The 19,369-nt window shown below is 38.9% G+C and overlaps 1 protein-coding gene and 1 pseudogene across 2 annotated transcripts in view; both read left to right on the forward strand.

Annotated features, from left to right (window-relative positions):
* ALG14 (ALG14 UDP-N-acetylglucosaminyltransferase subunit) overlaps positions 1–19,369 on the forward strand; it is a 109,680-nt gene that overhangs the window by 59,359 nt on the left and 30,952 nt on the right. The gene's annotated exons all lie outside the window — the stretch shown is intronic.
* Positions 2,685–5,399, forward strand: LOC308487570 (heat shock cognate 71 kDa protein-like; annotated as a pseudogene). Its single transcript has 2 exons — positions 2,685–3,677; positions 4,698–5,399. The product of its transcript is annotated as a heat shock cognate 71 kDa protein-like (transcript).

The following is a 19,369-nucleotide window of genomic DNA, read 5'->3' on the forward strand; positions in this document are numbered from 1 at the left end:
GTTTATAAATGGTAATCTCATCCAAAACACCTTCACAGACGTACCCATATTAATGTTTGATCAACTTCTGGGCACCCTGTGGTCCAATCAAGTTGTTACATAAAATTAACCATCTCAATCTCTGTTCCTAATTGGCTGAGAGTTTTTTCGTTAATGAGTGTTGGATTTTGTCACATGCATTTTTTTGTATCAATTAATATGACTATGTGATTTTTTTTCTGTAACCTATTGATATGGTGCATTATACTGATTGAGTTTCAAGTATTGAAATAGCCTTGCACTCCTGAATTAAATCCCACTGGGTCATGGTGTATAATTTTAATATAGAGATGGACTAGTTTGCCAGTAATTTGTTGTGAATTTTTATGACAACATTCATGAGGGATATTCATCTTTACCTTTCTGTTTTGGGCTTTTTTTTTTCCTCATTTTGCTGTTGAGGTAATACTGGCCTTATGAAATGATTGGAAAGTGTTTCACTCTGTTTTCTGGAGGAGATAGTTTAGAATTGACGTTAATTCTCCTTTGAATGTTTGGTAAAATTCTTCAGTGAAATCATCTGGTCCTGGATATTTCTTTTTCAGAAGCTTTTTAGTTAAAGATTACATTTCTTTAATTGTTTTCGTATTATTCAGGTTATCTGTCTCATAGTGAGTGAATTTTGATAGTTTGTAGTTTTAAAGGAGTTGTTCCATTTCATCTAAATTGTCAAGTTTATGTGTGCCGAGTTGTTTGTAGTGTTTCCTTATTATCCTTTTATACAGCTTTAGGATCTGTAGTTATATGCTTTGTTTCATCCCTTATACTGGCAATGTGTGTCTTCTCTCTTTTTATATTTGTTAATCTTATTAGAGACACCAGTTTTACTAATCTTTTCCAAGTATCAGCTTTTTGTTTCATTTATTTTCTCTGCTCTCATGTTTAGTATTTCCTTTCTTCTGATTGCTTTGGGTTCAGTTTGCTCTTGTTTTTCTAGTTTCTTAAAGTAGGGGCTTAGATTATTAATTTAAGATCTTTCCTCTTTTCTAATGTAAGCATTTAGTACTATAAATTTTCTTCTCAGCACGGTTTTAGCTTTATCCTACAAATGTTATGTTCTATTTTCATTTGGTTCTAAGTATTTTTTATGTCTTTTGAGGCTTCCTCTTTGACACACGTATTATTTAGAATGCTTTGTTTAATTTTCAAGTATTTAGAAAATTTTTTTCTTGTTATTCTCTTATTGATTTCTATTTTTAATTCCATTATGGTCAGGGAACATACTCTGTTTTTAAGTATGTTGAGGTTTGTTTTATGAACCAGGATATGGTCTATCTCGGTAAATATTCCATGAGTATTTGAAAAGAATGTGTGTTCTGCTTTGTTGTGTGGAGTGTTGTAAAATTGTCTGTTAGATTCTATTAGTTGATCATGTTGTTGACTTCTTCTATATCTTTGCTGATTTTCTATCTGATATAGTTCCATTGAGATAGCAGCCAAGAGACATGGAACACTTTGGTAGCCCTTCTAAAACCATGTCTGAATAGTCCCCCTGATTTTGGCCCTTCATAATCTGCTCTATGCCCTTTTCCCCCTAGTGTAACATACACATTGATCCCATAGTAATATGAATTTTAACTACTCCTTGTAGTTCACTGTTTTGCATCTGGAATCCAAAGATTTCTTCACTGTTGTGTCTTCTTTAGTTTTTCCAAAAAGTAAGTCTTTGAGTTAGTCTTTGAATGAGTAGGCTGATCTCGCACTTTCTTGAAAATATACCCCTGAGGCAACATGAGTTTGTTTCAATGAGAAGAGAAAATTTAATTTGTGAGGTTGTTGGTCATTAAACTAAAGTACAAGGACTGCTTATATTGGTGGGGGGAAAATCTGTAAAGTTCTCGAGGGTAAAGGCCATGTATTTTTGTGGTTCCCATGGCCCTTCCTAGAGAAGTGCCTTTCACATATTTTTGGAATGACTTAAAAATAAATGAATGAATCCTGGACGATGTGAGTCATCACAAAAACAAAGACGCCCGCTCCCTAAACTGGTGCTCTTCTCAGGCTTCATGAAGACTGAAAAGCTAGAAGGGTTTTCTGAGTCTGCAGTGTTTATTACTGGCTTCATTCCAACCTGGCTGTAGTTAAATGAAATACTCAAACAAAGAGCTCTACATATAAAAATGAAACCTAATTTAATTTTAATCAAGTGAAAAATAAATTTCATATTCTACATATATAACAAATTGGAAATAAATGAACCATTTCAGCCTAATACTCTACCTCTTTGCCTAAAGCTGAAGCTGATTTAACTCAACAAGACAAATTTAGATTTATTTATTACATGTACACTCATGTTCTATATGAAAGAAGAGTATTATTTTACTTAGTCATTTTTTTCCATGTTTCATACCCAGTTTGAACTGTGAAATGTCTAAGTTCATGGCAATAGCAAGTTGGTGACATGGATAGTGGGTTATTGTCTATAAGTGGAATACTGTGATTTATTTTTAGTTAGGCATTTTCTGTGGTGAGCCACAAACTGGGTGGAACCAGGATCACCATGTTGGCATAGTATATATACTTTTTATTGGTCTATTGATTGACATGTCTTTAAAACATGAAGAAGAGTCAATTAGGTCTCATTGAACAGGGGATAGCTGTCAGGATCTCTCTTCTTCCCAAACTGCACATACACTGAAGCAACCATGTCTAAGGGACCTGCAGTTGGCATTGATCTCGGTACCACCTATTCTTGTGTGAGTGCCTTCCAGCATGGAAAAGTGGAAATAATTGCCAATAATCAGGGAAACCAAACCACCCCAAGTTGTGTCACCTTACTGATACCGAAGGATTGATCAGTGATGCTGCAAAGAAGCAAGTTGCAATGAATCCCAACAACATGGTTTTTTATGCCAAATGCCTCATTGGTCATAGATTTAATGATGCTGTTGTTCAGTCCTATGTGAAGTATTGGCCCTTCATGGTGGTGAATGATGCTGGCAGGCCCAAGGTTCGAGTAAAATATAATGGAGAGGCAAAAAGTTTCTATCCAGAGGAAGTATCATCTATGGTTTTGATGAAGATGAAGGAAATTGCAGAAGCCTGCCTTGGGAAGACCATTGCTATCATCACAGTACCTGCTTACTTCAATAACTCTCAGTGTCAGGCTACTAAAAATGCTGGAACTTTTGCTTGTCTCAATGTACTTAGAATCATCACTGAGCCAAAAACTGCTGCTATTGCTCATGGCTTAGACGAAAAGGTTGCAGCTGAAAGAAATGTGCTGATCTTGCACTTGGGAGGTAGCATTTTTGATGTGTCAATTCTCACAATTGAAGATGGAATCTTTGAGATCACGTCTATAGCTTGTGATACCTGCTTAGGTGGAGAAAACTTTAACAACTGAATGGTCAGCCATTTTATTACAGGGTTCAAGCAGAAGCATAAGAAGGATATCAATAAGAACAAGAACGTCCAAGTTACTCTCTCTTCCAGCACTCAGTATTGAGACTGATTCGCTTTATGAAGGAATTGACTTTAATACCTCTATCACTCATGCCTGAATCGAACAACTGAATGGTGACCTTCAGTATAGTCACCTTCAATGCTTCAGGTCTATAGGACCCTGTAGCACCCTGGGTCCTATAGAGGAAGCCCTTTGGGATGCCAAGCTCAACAAGTCCTGGGGCAGCCAGTTGGCTCAGTTGACGAGAGCACAGTGCTCATAACACAGGTCGCCAGTTCAATTCCCACATGGACCATTGAGCTGCGCCTTCCATAACTAGCCGTTGTGAAAACAACGACTTGACTTGGAGCTGAGCTGCCGGTGGGCGGCCAGTTGGCTCAGTTGATTAAAGCACAATGCTTATAACACCCAGGTCACCAGTTCGATTCCCACATGGGCCAGTGAGCTAGGCTGTCCACAACTAGATTGAAAAGAAAAAAAAACTCCACAACTAGATTAAAAACAACTTGACTTGGAATTGAGCTGCACCCTCCACAATTAGATTGAAAAAAAAGAACGACTTGACTTGGAGCTGATGGGTCCTGGAAAAACACTCTGTTTCCCAATATCCCCCAGTAAAAATATTTTTTTTTAAATTGTGTTTAAAAAAAAAAAAACAATTCTGCATTACATCATCTATAAATCACATTGTGTGTTCACCACCCAGAGTCAGTTCTCCTTCCATCACCATATATTTGATCCCCCTTACCCTCATCTACCACTCCCCTCCCCCTTTACCTTCTGGTAACCACTAAATTATTGTCTGTGTCTATGAGTTTTTGTTTCTCATTTGCTTCTCTTGTTCTTTTGTTGTTTTTGGTTTATATACCACACATCAGTGAAATCATATGGTTCTCTACTTTTTCTTTCTGACTTATTTCGCTTAGCATTATAATCTCAAGATCCATCCATGTTGTCACAAATGGTCCTATTTCATCTGAAAACAACAGAGGAACTAGACAAACAAATAAAAAACAAAAACCCATAGACACAAACAATAATTTAGTGATTACCAGAGGGTAGGGAGGGAGGAGGTGTGGGATGAGGGTAAACGGGATCAAGTATATGGTGATGGAAGGAGAACTGACTCTGGGTCGTGAACACACAATGTGATATATAGATGATGTATTACAGAATTGTACACCTGAAACCTAGATAGCTGTACTAACCATTGTCACCCTAGTAAACTTTAATTTAAAAAGAAAACACCCAGACCCATGATGTTGTCCTCGTAGATGGTTCTATCCATATCCCCGAGGTTCAGAAACACCTACAGGCCTTGTTCAATAGGAAAGAGTTGAATAAGAGCATCAATCCTGATGAGTTTATTGCTTATGGTGCAGCTGTCCAGGCAGTCATGTTATCTGGAGACAAATCTAAAAACATTCATGATATTCTACTGTTGGATGTCACTTCTCTTTCTCTTGGCATGGAAACTATTGTTGGAGTCATGACTGTCCTCATCAAGTGCAATACTACCATTCCTACCAAACAGACAACAGACCTTCACTACCTCCTCGGACATCCATTCTGGTGCACTCATTCAGGTTTATGAAGGTGAGTGGACCATAACCAAAGATAACAATTTGCTTGGCAAGTTTGAACTCACAGGAATACCTCCTGCATCTTGTGGTGTTCCTCAGACTGAGGTCACTTTTGATATGGCATTCTCAATGTCTCTTCTGTTGATAAGAGTACAGGAAACGAGAACAAGATTACCACCCCTAACAATAAGGATCATCTGAGCAAGGAAAACATCAAGCACGTGGTCCAGGAAGCTGAAAAGTACAAAGCTGAAGATGAAAAGCAGAGGGACAAGGTGTCTTCCCAGAATTCACTTGAATTCTATATATTCAACATGAAAGCAACTGTTGAAGATGCAAAACTTCAAGTCAAGATCAATAATGAGGACTAACAAAAGATTTTTATTTTATTTTTTTTTTAGTTTCAGATGTACAAAGCAACATAATGATTAGACATTTACATATCTCACAGTGATAACTCCAAGTCTACTACCCATCTGACATACATTGCTATTACAATACCACTGACTATATTCCCTATGCTGTACTTTATATCCCATGACTGTGTATTGTTTTAATTTTAGTTGACATTCAATATTATTTTATGTTAGTTTCAAGGGTACAGCACAGTGGATAGGCATTTATATAATTTATGAAGTCATACTCCCAGTGAGTCTAGTACCCATCTTACACCATACATAGTTTTAACAACATTATTGACCATATTCCCCATAATGTATTTCACATCCCCATGACTATTATATGACTACCAATTTGTTCTTCTTAATCCCTTCACCATTCTCACCCATCCCCCTAACACCCTCCCATCTAGCAACCATCAGTTTGTTCTATCAATGAGTCTATTTGTTTTGTTTGTTTGTTTATTCTGTTCTTTAGATTCTACATATTGGTGAGATCATATGGTATTTGTCTTTCTCGGTCTGACTTATTTCACATAGCATATTTATACTCTAGGTCTATCCATGATGTTGAAAATGGTAAAATTTCATTCTTTTTTATTCTATTGTATAAATGTACCACAATTTTTATATCCTGTTGTCTATTGATGGGCATTTCAGTTGTTTCCGTATCTTGGCTATTATGAATAGCACTTCACTGAACATAGAGGGACGCATATATATTTTTGAATAAGTATTTTGGATTTTGGAAAAATCCAAGGAGTGGAATTGCGGAGTCATAAAGTAGTTCCATTTTTAATTCTTTGAGGAACCTCCATACTGTTTTCCATAGTGGCTGCACCAATCTGCAATCCCACCAACAGTGCACAAGGATTCCCTTTTCACGACATCCTCACCAACACTTGTTTGTTGATTTATTGATGATAGCCATTTTGACAGGAGTAAGGTGGTATCCCATTGTTTTTTATTTGCATTTGTCTGAAGATCACTGACATTGAGCGTCTTTTCATATGTCTATTGACCATCTGTATGTCCTCTTTTTTTTTTTTTAACACTTTCTGCGTTTTGACAGACATCGTGTCCATGCCCTCTGTGGATAATCACAAGGGGCCCCTCCAGGTTTCCACTTTTTCTGTTTTTAAGATTTTATTGGGGATGGATAACAGGACTTTATTGGGGAACAGTGTGTATTTCCAGGACTTCATTAGGGAACAGTGTGTTTTTCTCAGGACTCATCAGCTCCAAGTCAAGTCGTTGTCCTTCAGTTTAGTTGTGCAGGGCAAAGCTCAACTCCAAGTCCGGTTGCCATTTTCAGTCTTAGTTGCAGGGGGCACAGCCCACCAACCCTTGCAGGAGTTGAACCAGCAACCTTGTAGTTGAAAGCTCACACTCCAACCAACTGAGCTGTCTGGCTGCCTGGGAGCTCAGTGGCAGCTCAGAGGCAGCTTGTTATCTTCATTCTAGTTGTGGAGGGCATAGCTCGCTGGCCATGTGGGAATCGAACCAGCAACCCTGTTGTTCAGAGCTCATGCTCTATCCAACTGAGCCATCTGGCCACCCTGCATGTCCTCTTTAGAGAAATGTCTCTTCATCCCCTCTGCCCATTTTTTAATTGGGTTGTTTGTTTTGTTGATATTGAGTTGTATGAGTTTTTTATAAATTTTGGATATTAACCCCCTATCAGATGTATCATTGGCAAATATCTTCCCCATTCGGTAGGATGTCTTTTTGTTTTGTTGATGGTTTCATTTACTGTGAAAAGCATTTAATTTGATGTAGTCACATTTGTTTGTTTTTTTCTTTTGCTTCCCTTACCCGAGGAGATATATCAGTAAAAATATTGCTAAGGGTAATGTCTCAGAATTTACTGCCTAATTTTTCTTTTACGAGTTTTGTGAATTCAGGTCTTACATATTTAAGTCTTTAATCCATTTTTAGTTTATTGTTGTATATGGCATAAGAAGATGGTCCAATTTAATTTTTTGTATGTATCTGTCCAGTTTTCCCAGCACCATTTATTTAATACACTGTCTTTTACCCAATGTATGTTCTTGCTGCCTTTGTCATAGATTAAATAACCATATAGGCATGGATTTATTTCTGGGCTCTCTATTCTGTCCCATTGATCTATGTGTCTGTTTTTATACCAATAACATGTTGTTTTGATTACTATGGCTTTGTAATATAATTTGACACCAAATAGCTTGATACCTCCAGCTTTATTCTTTCTCAGGATTGCTGTGGCTATCTGAGGTCTTTTATGGTTCCATATAAATGTATAGGATTATTTGTTCTATTTCTGTGAAAAATGCCATTGGTATTTTAGGATTCCATTGAATCTATAGGTTGCTTTGGGTGGTATGGACATTTTCACTATGTTAATTTTTCCTATCCATTAGCATGGTATATGCTTCCATTTATTTGTATCTTCTTTAATTTCTCTCTTCAATGTCTCATAATTTTCTGAGTACCAGCCTTTTGCTTCCTGGGTTAAATTTATTCCTAAGTATTTTTTTAAATGTAATTGCAAATGGGATTGTTTTGTTAACTTCTCTTTGTGATAGTTTGTTATTAGTATATAAAAATACAACTGATTTCTGAATATTAATTGTGTATCGTGCTACTTTACCGAATTCATTTTCAGGTCTAATAGATTTTTGGTGGAATCCTTGGGGTTCTTTATATATAGATATCATCTGCAAATAATAACAGTTTTATTTCCTCCTTTCCCGTATGGATGCCTTTTCTTTCTTTTTTTCTTTTCTTTTTTCTTTTTTTTTTTTTTTGTCTGATTTCTGTGGCTAGGTGTTCCAGTACCATGCTGAATAAAAGTGGTGAAAGTGGGCAGCCTTATTTTGTTCCTGATCTTTCTTTTTTTAAGATTTTTATTAAAATGTAGGTAACATACAACATTATATTAGTTTCAGATGTACATCATAATTATTCAACAGTACCCAACTAGTACCATACAGAGTTATTACCATATTATTGATTACATTTCCTGTGCTAAATAAGTGATCACCATAAGTCCAGCAAACATCTGACATTGTATCACGCAATGACAATATTATTGATCTTCCCTTTTTAAATTTTTCAATTAGAGTTGACATTCAATATTATTTTATATTAGTTTAAGTGCATAGAATATTGGTTAGACATTTATATAATTTTGGAAGTGATCCCCTGACTAGTACTACCTGGCACTATGCATAGTTATTACCCAGTTATTAATTATATTCCCTATACTTTACATCCCCATATCTATTTCATATCTACCAGTTTGTATTTCTTAATCCCTTCACCTTTTTCACCCTGCCTCCAAGTCCCCTCCCATCTATCACCCCACAGATCTAATACCCATCTGACACTATGCATAAGTTATTACAACGTTATTGATTATATTCCTTATGCTATACTGTACAGTACCCTCTAGGTCCATCCATGTTGTTGCAGATGGCAAGATTTCCTTCTTTTTTACACCTGAGTAATATTCCATTGTATGTATGTACCACCTCTTCTTTATCAATTCATCCATTCAGGGATACCCAGATTGCCTTGGCTTATGTAAGTAATGCTGCAATGAACATATGAATGAGCACATCCTCTCAAAGTAGCATTTTGGGTTCGTTTGGATAAATACCCAGAAGTGGGATTACTACGTCCTTTTTTGTCTCTTGTAATAGCCTTTGTTTTTTAAGTCTATTTTGTCTGGTATAAGTATTGATACCCCAGCTCTTCTTTGTTTCTCTGCTTCTATTTTCATGAAATATCTGTTTCCATCCCTTTATTTTTAGTCTGTATATGTCTCAATCGTGAAGTGCATCTCTTGTAGGCAGCATATGTAAAGGTCTTGTTTTGTTATCCATCCAGCCCCCCTATCTTTTGATTGGAGCATTTAATCCACTTACATTGAAAGTAATTGTTTATAGGTGTATAGTTACTGCCATTTTATTCATATTTTGGTGGGTTTTTTTGTCTAAAAGAAGTCCCTCTAAGATTCCTTGTAATACGGGTTTGTTGGTGGTGAACTCCTTTAGCTTTTTCTTGCTGGGAAGCTCTTTATCTGTATTTTGATTGTAAATGATAGTTTTGCTTGGTAGAGTAATCTTTGTTGCAGGTCCTTGCTTTTTATCACTTTCAATATTCCTTGCCAATCCCTTCTGGCCTGCAAAGTTTCTGTTGAGAAATCAGCTGACAGTCCTATGGGGGCTCCCTTGTAGGTAACTAACTGCTTTTCTCTTGCTGCTTTTAAGATTCTCTCTTTATCTTTAACCTTTGGCATTTTAATTATGATGTGTCTTGCTGTTTGCCTTTTTTGGTTCATCTTGTTTGGGACTCTCTGTGCTTCCTGGATTTTTATGTCTATTTCCTTCATCAGGTTAGGGAAGTTTTCTATCATTCTTTTTTCAAATAGGTTTTCAATTCCGTGCTCCCTCTTCTTCTGGTACCCCTGTGATACCAATGTTGATAGGCTCGATATTGTCCTAGAGGCCCTTAAACTCTCCTCAGTGTTTTGGATTCTTTTTTCTTTTTGCTGTTCTGATTGGGTGTTTTTGCTACCTTATCTTCTACATCACTGGTTCAGTCCTCTGCTTCATCTAATCTACTGTTGATTCCCTTTAATGTATTCTTCACTTCCATTATTGTATTCTTTATTTCTGACTGTTCTGTTTCATGTTTTCTATCTCCATTTTTATGTTTCCTGTCTCTTTGTTGAAGTTCTCCCTGAGATAATTGGGCACCCTTATAACCAGTGTTTGGAACTCTGTCTGGTAGATTGCTTGTCTCCATTTTGTTTAGTTCTTTCTCTGAAGTTTTGTTCTGTTCTTTTGTCTGGGACATGTTTATTTGTCTCTCCATTTTGGCTGCCTCCCTATGTTTATTTCTATGTGTATGTATTAGATAGGGCTGCTATGTCTTCTGGTCTTAGTAGATTGGCCTTCTATAGTAGATGTACTGTGGGGCTCAGTGGTGCAGTCTTCCTGGTCATTTGAGCCACGCACTCCAGGTGTGTCCCTTGTGTGGGTTGTGTGTGCCCTGCTCTTGTAGTTGAGCCTTGGTTGCTATTTACACATCAGTGGGAGGGACTGACCCTCAGGCTCATTGGTTGTGAGAACTGGCTGAGACCACAGTTGTGGTTCAGGGGCTGACCGTATAAAGCTGGATTTACCTCAGCAGGGCTCTAGTACCACCCAATCCACCCCTAGTGTGTGTCATTCTTGGAGGCAGCTGGGTGATGCTCCAAATGTTTTAAAACTGGCCACTGGGAGTGCCAACCCCAGGACCACCTTGGAGGGGATCCACTGCAGGTCAAGTTCAGCCGCAGACCATGCCCCACCCAGGGCCACCCGGCAGGAGCTACAAAGAAATCCTCAAATGGTTGCTGCCTGTGCCATGCTTGGAAGTGCCTTGAGAGGCCAAGCTGCAAACCAAGGCCAGATGCCTCTAGTGCTGGGCTTAGGGTTGCTCTCCCAGAAGTTTGGGACACGCTCAAGCCTGATGTTGCTTGTCTGGGTTCCGCAAACCTTTGAGAGACCCTAGGAAAGTCTGCAGCATGAGCTAAGGCAGGCACTTTGTAAGAAAAAGCCCTGGAAGTGGCTTGGGTATGCCTGAAAGTTGGGCAGGGTCACGGATCACCAGGGCATGGCAAAGGAACAGCATTGGCCAGCTTGATGGAGATTCAGATATGGGGGCTGCTTACATATATATGCTGTGAAGAGGGAGGGCTCAACAAAGAAACTATGGCCTCTGCCAGCTCCTCCATCCATGAGAAAGCTACCTCTCTGGGCCCCATCCTAAGCCAGACAAACTGAGTTCCCCACCATTTGTCTTGGCTGCTTCTCCAGCTGCTGCCCCAGCTCTGGCACTCAGAGCCAGTGATTCCATCGTTGAGTAAGTCCTTGCACAGTATTTTTAAGAGGATCGGCTGGGACTTCAGCTGCCCTCCGTCTCTCTCTCTCACAATATCCATTGGTTTTCACAACCAGAAATTATGGGGACTTCTCTCCCTGGCTTATTCTCTCCCTGGCTTCTCTCCCTGGGCTGGGACCTCTTACTTCTCCAGGGAGGGACCTCCATGGCCGAGATATCTCTCCCAATTTTTAATGGTCACACATGGGTGTGGGACCAGCCCGTTCCACGTTTCTGCCCCTCCTGCCAGTCTCAAGATGGCTTCTTCTGCAAGTCCTTAGTTGTAGGGCCTCAGTTCAGCAAGATTTTAGGTGATTCTCAATGATGTTTGTTTTGTCATTTAGTTGTAGTTTTGATGTCGTCGTGAGAAAAGGTAAACACAGTGTTTACCTATTGCACCATCTTGACTCGAACTCTCCTGTTATAAATAAGTTTTTAAAATTCTCTTTATACTTTCTGTAAGCTCCTGAGGTGATGGCTGAGCTTGGTCCCACACCTGCAAATCCTCTTCTCAGAGCACATGGGGCTATGTCCTAGCCGCCTCCACAGTGGAGCAGAAGTATCCTGTTGAGTGTCCATAGTAGTTGCCAGCACGGTCACCAAGTTTCACAGAACCCGCATCCCACAGCACTTCACAGTACCCAACTCCACCACGAAAACCACAATCTAGACACTCTAGTTTCTGATCTTAAAGAGAATGCGTTTAGCTTTTCCCCATTGAGTACAGTGTTAGCTATGGAATTGTCATATATGGCCTTTATTATGTTGACCTGTGTTCCCTCTATTCCCACTTTGCTGAGAATTTTTATCATAAATGAATGCTGGATTTTGTCAAATGCTTTTTCTGCATCAATTGATATGACCATATGATTTTTATTTTTCATTTTGTTTATGCGGTGTATCATGTTGATTCACTTGAAGATATTGAACCAACCTTGCATACCAGCAATAAATCTCACTTGATGGTGATGTATGATCTTTTTAACATATTGCTGAATTCGGTTTGCTGAATTTTGTTGAGCATTTTTGAATCTATGTTCATTAGGGACATCAGTCTATAGTTTTCTTTTTTTGTAAAGTCTTTGGTTTTGGAATTAGGGTAATGGTGGCCTGGTACAATGAGCTTGTGAGCCTTCCCTCCTCTTGAACTTTTCAGAATAGTTTGAGAAGACTAGGTATCAATTCTTTTTTGAATGTTTGGTAAAATTCCCATGTGAAGCCATATGATCCAGGACTTTTGTTTGTTGGGAGCTTGTTGATTACTGATTCAATTTCATTGGTAGTAATCAGTCTGTTCATATTTTCTGCTTTTACTTGATTCAGCATTAGAGGATTACATGCTCGTAGGAAATTACCCATTTCTTTCAGATTGTCCAAATTGTTGGTGTATAGTTGCTTGTAGTATTTTCTTAAAAGTGTTTGTATTTCTGTGGTGTTGGTTGTGACTTCTGATTTTATTTATTTGGGACCTCTTTCTTTTTTTCTTGATGAGTCTGATTAAAGGTTTGTCAATTTTGTTTATCTTTTCAAAGAACCAATTCTTGGTTTCATTGATCTTTTGTACAATTTCTTTTTTAGCCTCAATTTTGTTCATTTTCACTCTGATCTTTATTATTTCCTTCCTTATACTCACTTTAGTCTTTGTTTGCTGTTCTTTTTCCAGTTCCCTTAGACATAGAGTTAAAGTGTTTATTTGAGAATTTTCTTGTTTCTTGAGGTAGGCATGCATTGCTCTGAATTTCCCTCTTAGAACTGCTTTTGCTGTAACCCATAAATTTGGGGTCATTGTGTTTTCGTTTTTGTTTGTCTCAAGGTATCTTTTGATTTCTTCCTTGATCTCAGTATTGACCCAGTCATTATTTAGTAGCATGTTATTTAGCCTAGTTTCATACTATTGTGGTCAGAGAAGACACTTGACATGATTTCAATCTTCTTAAATTTATTGAGATTAGTTTTGTTGCCTAACATGTGATCTGTCTTGGAAAAATGTTCCATCTGCACTTGAAAAGAATGTATATTGTGCTGCCTAGGGGTGAGTGCTCTAAAAATATCAATTAAATCCATCTGGTCTAATGTGTCACATAAGGCCACTGTTTCCGTGTTGATTTTCTACCTGGAAGATCTGTCCATCGGTATCAGTGGGGTGTTAAAGTTTCCTACTATGATATGTTACTGTTGATCTCTGCCTTTATGTCAGTCAATATTTACTTTATATACTTAGGTGCTCCTATGTCAGGTCCATGAATGTTAATTAGGGTTATGTCCTTTTGTTGGATTGATCCCTTTATTATTATGTAATGTCCTTCCTTGTCTCCCATTATAGTCTTTGTTTTAAAGTGTAATTTGTCCGATATAATAAGTATTGCTACCCCAGCTTTTCTAAATTTCCATTTGCATGAAATATCTTTTTTCATCCCTTTACTTTCAGTCTCTGTGTGTCTTTCAATCTGAGTTAGGTCTCTGTAGACAGAATATACATGGGTCTTGTTTTCTTATCCATTCAGCTACCCTATGTCTTTTGATTGGCACATTTAATCCATTTACATTTAAAGTGATTATTGATAGATATATAGTTATTGCCAGTTTATTATTCATAGTTTTGATCTTCGTTCGTTTCTTTTTATCTTTTCTTTTCTGCTTAAAGAAGTCGTTTTAACATTTCTTGTGATACTGGCTTGGTGGTAATGAATTCCTTTAGCTTTTTCTTGTCTGGGAAGCTCTTTATGTCTCCTTTAATTTTGAATGCTAGCTGCGTAGAGGAATCTTGGTTGCAGGCCCTAGCTTTTCATCACTTTGAATATTTCCTGCAGCTCCCTTCTGGCCTGCAAAGTTTCTCTTGAGAAATTAGCTGATGGTCTTATGGGAGCGCTCTTGTAAGTAGTTACTATTCTTTCTCTTGGTGCTTTTAGGATTCTCACTTTGTCTTTAACCTTTGCCAGTTTAATTATGTTGTGTCTTGATGTGGGCCTGTTTGGGTTCATCTTGTTTGGGATTTTCTGGGCTTTCTCATCTTATAATCTGTTTCCTTCGCCAGGTTGGGGAAGTTTTTGGTCATTATTTCTTCAGATAGGTTCTCAATCCCCTTCTCCCTTTCTTCTCCTTCTGAAACTCCTATGATGTTTTGTTATGCTTGATGTTGTCCCACAGGTCCCTTAAACTATCTTTTTTTTTTAATTCTTTGTTTCATTTTGTTGTTCCAATTTGTTGTTTTCTACTACCTTGTTTTCTAAATCGCTGATTTGATCCTCTGCTTCATTTAGTCTGCTGGTGATTCCTTGTAGTACATTCTTTATTTATTATTGTGTTCTTCACTTCTGACTGGTTCTTTTTTATGGCTTCTATGTCCTTTTTTATGCTTGCTATCTCTGTTCAGGTTCTAAGTTCCTTGAGCATCCTTATAAACATTGTTTTGAACTCTATTTGGTAGGTTGTTTGCCTCCATTTTGTTTAGTTCTTTTTCTGGGGTTTTCTCCTTGTCTTTCATTTGGGATGTATTTTTTGTTTGTTTGTTTCCTCATTTTGGCTGCCTCTCTGTTGTTGTTCCTATGTATTGGACAGATCTGCTATGTTTCCAAGTCTTGTTCAGGTGGCCTTATGTCATAGGTGCCCTGTGGGGCCCAGTGGCACAGTCTCCATGGTCAACTGTGCAGGTGCTTTAGGAGTGTCCCTTGTGTGGATAGTGTGTTCCCTACTGTTATAGTTGAACCTTGATTGCTATTGGCACGTCTCAGGCTGACTATTTGTGGGGTTTGGCCTCATCCACTGCTTACAGGCTGCTATATGGGGGGCTGACCCCATGGAGTGGGATTTGCCCAAATGGGTTTTCGTGCCTGGCAAGACCACCTTTGGACTGTGCCTCTTGTTGAACTAATCAGGTAGTGCTCTGTAGTTATCTGAATTTGTCCACCGGGTGTTTTGGTTTCGGGGCCTCTGGTAGGTGCCCTGGTTCAGGCCAAGTTTAGCTGCTTCCTATGCCCAGCCTGGGTGCCTGGTAGCAGCTACAAAGTGATTTATGGTTGGTTGCTGCCTGTGCTGGACCTGAAGGCACATGGGAGAAGCCGCACTGCAAACTGAGATCAGCTGCCACCATTACTGGATCTGGGATAGCTTAGCAGAAAGCCCAGGGTAGGCCCCCGAAAGCATTTTGCCCCTGCCAGCTGCCCACATGGCTCAGCCACTGATCAAGCCTGGTGTAGTACATGAGATGGGTGAGGCAGGGTCTCAGGGAGCACCAGGTTGGGGCTAATGATGTTTACTAGGTTATTTCAGATTCAGGTTTGGCACCCTGCTGATTCTATGGCTATGCAAAAGGCCCAGAGCACACCGAGGCCAGTTGCTGACCTGGAGCCTGCCAACCCACCCAAGAGTTTTCCAAGAAATACTGCAGCGCCAGTCAGCTGTCCACCACTGAAAATGCCTCTGGCAGTGCACGAGTTGGGTTGGTCAGGGTCCCAGGGTGTCACCAGGGTGAAGCAAGTGGAGTTTGCCAGGCCAGTGCAGATTCAGGTTTGGCCTTGTGGGGGAAGGCTCAACATAGGAAAGATGGTGCCCACTCACCTGCTTTGCTGGAGGAGGGCTCAATACAGGGACATTTGAGGCTTTCCTCCATTCTAAAGTCATCCAACTCAGTGTCTTTCTCAGCTGGAGCCCAGGGTGAGTGCCTGTGAGGGCTCTTTAAGAGGACTCCTGTGCTTCCAGCAGCCTTCTTTCTTACCCTGATGGATGGAATCCCTATTGATTTTCACAGACAGATGTTGTGGGGGCTCTTCTTCCTGGCACTGGTGCTCCAGGCTGGGGAGCCCGGTGTGAGGCTGGGATCCCTCACTCTTCAGGGGCCACCTCTGTAGCTCAGCTATCCCTCCCAATTCTCAACCACCACAGTCAGGTGTGACACCAGCCGGTTTCCCATCTCTGCCCCTCCTCCCAGTCTCTACATGGCTTCTTCTTTGTATCTTTGATTATAGGACTTCTGCTCACCTAATCTTCAAGTGGTTCTCATGGGTGATTGTTCTATAATTTAATTGTAATTTTGAAGTGATCATGGGTGGAGGCTAGCACGTTTACCTACCCTGCCATCTTAACTGGGACCTGCTCCTTAAGCAGAATACAGTTGCTTTTTTTTTTAATTGAGTTGAAATTCACATAACATAAAGTTTAACATTTTAAAGTGTACACTTTGAGGAAAAACCTGATGGTTGCTAGATGGGAGGGGGTGAGGTTGGGGGAGAAGTTGAAGGGATTAGAAAGTACAAATTAGTAGTCACAATATAATCAATCACGGGGATTGGGGATATAATCAATAATGTTGTAAAGATTACGCAGCATACTAGATAGGTACTGGACTTACCAGGAGGATCACTTCATGGGTTGTGGGGATGCCTGACCACTGCACTATACACCTGAGGCTGAAGTAGATATATGTATATATAGTCACAGGATGTAAAGTAGAGCATTACAATACCATATAGTCAGTGGTATTGTAATAGCTCTATATATGATGTCAGAGGGATAGTAAATTGAGGGGGGTTATCAATTTATGAGGGGTATAAATGTCTAACTGTAACATTGCTTGTACACCTGAAAATAAATAAGTAAAGTGTACACTTCGGTGGCATTTATTACATTCACAGTGTTGTGCAGCCACTACCTATATTAAGTTTAAAACATTTTCACCAACAGTTGCTTTATTTTAATGCCTAAGTGTCACGGAACTACTTTGGGGTTTTTTACTTTAAAAATAAAAGGATTAAAACTTAGATAATGTTTTCTAACAGCTCTGGAGACAAAATGCCATCACAGTTTTGTCTTTTGAATTTCTCATTTTCTTCCCACAAGAAATTGGGTAAAATGTATCTTTTTAGGCTAGCATTTCCTCTTTGGGAATTTGCTTTTTGGTGGTATCTTTTTTTCCTGGCCTCCTGGTGTAATTCTTATTTTTTATACCATGAAAACAATGAAGCCTCCTGGTCATGGATTTCTTTTTCCAGTGTTAGACATAGACGTAAATGAAGCTAAGTCAGTGGCAGAAAGCTTATCAGTTCTCAACATAGAACGTGAGATTTGAGATTCCACTAATACCAGGACAGCACTTTCCCTGTTTCCCCGAACATAAGACCTAGCCAGACAATCAGCTCTAATGCGTCTTTTGGAGCAAAAATTAATATAAAACCCGGTATATTATATTATATATTATATTATACTATACTATATCATACTATATTATATTTTTATATTACCAGGTCATATAGTAAAATAAGACTGGGTCTTATATTAATTTTTGCTCCAAAAGACGCATTAGAGCTGATTGTCTGGCTAGGTCTTATATTCGGGGAAACACGGTTATAGGAGAGGTACACTAGTGTGTTTCACCTTCCACAGAGCCTTTGCCAAAGGGTCAAAAGGGCAAACTCTGATTTTCTCTATGACATATAGGCAAATAATTATAAAAATATTCTTCAAAAGGATCTTACAATCAGAGACAAGGAAACAATGATTACCATAGATTTACTAAAAGGACTGAGTAAAAACCTTACAATTTTCAAACATCGTGTGGCTTACATAAAAAGATACTTTAGCATTTAGAGGATTGAAAAGGGTCCAATTAAAAACAAGTTAACGAGCTGGTATTACACACCCTTAAGAATAGCAAGAAGTTCCCTCATGATAAGACCTTGGCATTACACAAAGAAAATATTGTGACTGATCATTTCTTTTTTTAAATGTGAACACCAGATTTATAAGTTTCATATGTTTATGATGTCAATATTTTCATATTTTGGAATTCTGCCATAAAGAATGAAATCTGTCATGAGATCAACTGTAGAATTGCAAAGCATAGCAAATTCCATTTGTTAGCAAAATGCTATTTTGCATTCTTGGTCTTCCTGATTTCACATTTATTTAAGCCATTTATACAAATCTTTGTCAAAGTATTTTTTTAGATGTTTACAGCTGACAGTTTGTGAAAACAGGTTTGCTATTATGGGTTAAATAATTACTTTTCTCTAAAGATAGGTGTTGCATGCTCAGATCAGTTGTGTCCACATCTTCAAAGCTCCAGGTACTATTTTTTTTTCCAAAAGATTTGCTTACACAAGACAGTATTTTGTAGATAAATCTTGTTAGCAGAAGCATTGCCCAGAGCTCAGGGGACTTGATCTGTTGCTGTTTTATTATTCCTAAACCAACTTTCCTGTTTCAGGTTTTCAAGGAGCCATAAATCCCTGTGAAGTCACACAGGAGAGAAAACTCCTCACTGCTCATGACCAATGGAGAACAGAATTAGGGAGCCGGGGGGCTTGGGAGTGGGTGGGGGTAGGGATTTCCCTCCCCTCTGTGGGAACTGGATGAGGCTCATGTACGGCAAACTTTGTTTCAGGTCACCCATGAAGACTGGAATTATATAGGTTTCACCAAGAATTCACCCTGAGTATTTGTTTTACATTTCTCTTGAAGTTTTCATAATTATTTGCTCTGGTTTGCATCCATTATACCTTAGTTGTGGCATGGTAGGAAAAAGAAATGCCATAGTGGGAATCAGGAGGTTTTGGTTTTTCTCTCAGCTTTGTCAGTAATTATGTGTGTGACTCAAAGCTAAGCAGTTAGTCTCTCTTGCTTAGCTTCTCATCCCTATCAAATGGGGATAATAAGAAGCCAGAGTAGAAGGAGCAGAGGTATCAGACCCACTTGTTCTTGAACAGGCCACCCCCTCTGTCAGGAAGATGATTCTCTACATTCAAAACCAGTAACTCCTGCTCACCTCCTGCCTGAATGACTTACGCTCCTTGGAGTTCCTGTACCTCATAGTATCTTAGATATAGTGGGTGCCCCCGAATATTTTTTAAATTATGACTTAGCCCTTAGAATCTTTCTGAGGTTCATTATGTTTTATTTAAGCACCTATCAACCATACACAGACATGCAAAAGCTTGGTTTTTCTTCTACCGCCTTTCCCTGTACATTGTCAGCGGTCTTCTTCTCTCTTCTGTGTCTTTTCATACTTGGACCATTTTTTCTCTTTCTTCCTCTCCCTC

Source organism: Rhinolophus hipposideros (genome assembly GCF_964194185.1).
Source record: "Rhinolophus hipposideros genome assembly, chromosome: 19".
NCBI lineage: Eukaryota > Metazoa > Chordata > Mammalia > Chiroptera > Rhinolophidae > Rhinolophus > Rhinolophus hipposideros.